The following is a 1,973-nucleotide window of genomic DNA, read 5'->3' as shown; positions in this document are numbered from 1 at the left end:
TTCACAGTTCACACCTCTGCTCGTCCACCATTTATGGTCCATAACAGGGCACAGAAGAGTGAGGGGAGAGAGTTGGGCGGGTGGCCAGACAATGGAGTCTGATCCACAGCTCTGCTTTCCTAGCTGTGTGTCCCTGAGGTAGCTCACAGATGTTCTCTCCAATTCTCTGCAATCACAGCCCTCAGCGGTAGAGGCTTTGGTCACAGGATGCAGCTAAGCACTGGATCCTGGGAAGCACTGGCCGCCAGACATCTTTTCGCAAAACTTTCTTACAGACTCAAGACTTCGGAGGAAAGCACTTCTTTAAAATGAAAAATGAATAAACAGATATTTATTTTCCACACCTCTCCCTGCCTCCTTTACCTCCCCTTCCCCATTTTGTGTAGCACTGAGATGGGGCTTTTCTGGTTTTCTTCTCTAAACACATCTGACTTCTCCAGCTAAGCCAAGCCTGTGTGTGCATGCATGTACAGTCAGTCACTTCTGACTCTTTGCAACCCCATGGGCTGTAGCCCACCACGCTCCTCTGTCCATGGAATTTTCCAGGGAAGAATATTGGAGCAGGTTGCCATTTCCTACTTCAGGGGATCTTCCTGACCCAGGGATCGAACCAGCGTCTCTTGAGTCTTCTGCATTGGCAGGCAGATCCTTTACCAGCTGAGCCACAAAGCCTAGGTGTTTTTAAAAGGGCCAGGCTACCTTCCATCAAAAAGATGTCCAGGTTGTTTGTTCATCCATGTACTGCCTCTCTGACTCCTAGGCTCGCGAGACTCTCACAGCACCATCTCGTAGCATGGACAGTACCTTGCTTCATTTACTATAAGCACCTCAACTCACAGTGTGCATCCCATGGGACTTAGTAGCTTCTGTCCCAAACCCATCTGCTCTCCAAGCTTCCTGGTATCTCCTCATGGTGCTTCCATTCTCCTGATTAGCACAACTCAGAGGCTTGCCTCATTTTCTACTCCTCCCTCTCAGGGGAGGCAGAATCACGTCCCTGCCCCACCAAAGCTATCTTACAAAGCAAATGGGAGTTCAGGTTGCAGATGGAAATTAAGGTTGCTAAGCAGCTGACCTTGAAACAAGGAGATGAGCCTATATCATCCAGTGGGACTCAATATAATCATGAGAGTCCTTAAAAGTGGAAATAGGAAGTAAGAGAGAAGTGTCAGATGATGCTACTTGAAAAAGACCTGATAAGACTGCTTTGAAAATGGGAGGAGGCCATAAGCCAAGGAATATGGGCAGCCTCCAGAAGATAGAGAAAATAAAGAAACAGATTATCCTCTAGATCAGGGGTCCCCAACCTCTGGGATATAATGCTTGACGATCTGAGATGGAGCTGATGTCATACTAAGAGAAAGTGCACCACAAATGCAATGCCCTTGAATCATCCTGAAACCATCCCCCAACCCTGGTCCACAGAAGAGTAATCTTCCATAAAACTGGTTCCTGGTGCCAAAAAAGATGAGGATCACAGCTAGAACTTCCAGAAGGAATACAGCCTTGTAGATATACCTTAATTATAGCCCAGTGAGACCAGTGTCAGACTTAACAACTCCCAAGTGTTCTTCTTTAATGCCATGAAGCTTGTGGTACTTGGTCACAGCATAATAGGAAACCATACACTTACCTTTCCCCAAATCCAAATCATTAGCCAAGACATGCAAATACCAAATCTTAGTAGTTCTTTGACTTCTCTGTTCTTACTGCCTCTGTGTTGATCCAGATCTCTACTGTATTCCCACACTATTGCCCAAAACAAATGAACAAAAACAAACGCTACACAAGAACAAAAATACCTCCTAATTTGACTTATTGCCTCCCACTTTTTGTCTTTCAGTTTCACCTGTGCAACATGCTTTGGCATCATCATTTCTTCTGGTGACTTCTCTTAAAGGCACAAAACATTGAGCAGCTCCCTGCTGCCCAAAGTCTCAGTCCTGACATCTTATCTTTTAAAAACCTTGCCC

The 1,973-nt window shown here is 45.8% G+C and overlaps 1 protein-coding gene across 1 annotated transcript in view; it reads right to left on the bottom strand.

Moving 5' to 3' along the window:
- Window positions 1-1,720, bottom strand: part of LOC104983426 (E3 ubiquitin-protein ligase Midline-1-like) — a gene marked incomplete at its 3' end in the record, with an annotated part of 7,175 nt that extends 5,455 nt beyond the window's left edge. Inside the window, exon 1 of the mRNA XM_010832867.1 lies at window positions 1,634-1,720. The remainder of the gene's footprint in view (window positions 1-1,633) is intronic.
- Between the last annotated feature and the right edge of the window lie 253 nt (window positions 1,721-1,973).

Source organism: Bison bison, unplaced genomic scaffold, assembly GCF_000754665.1.
Source record: "Bison bison bison isolate TAMUID 2011002044 unplaced genomic scaffold, Bison_UMD1.0 scf7180017862570, whole genome shotgun sequence".
NCBI classification, from domain to species: Eukaryota; Metazoa; Chordata; class Mammalia; order Artiodactyla; family Bovidae; genus Bison; species Bison bison.
This window is presented reverse-complemented; position numbering and strand designations above follow the sequence as displayed.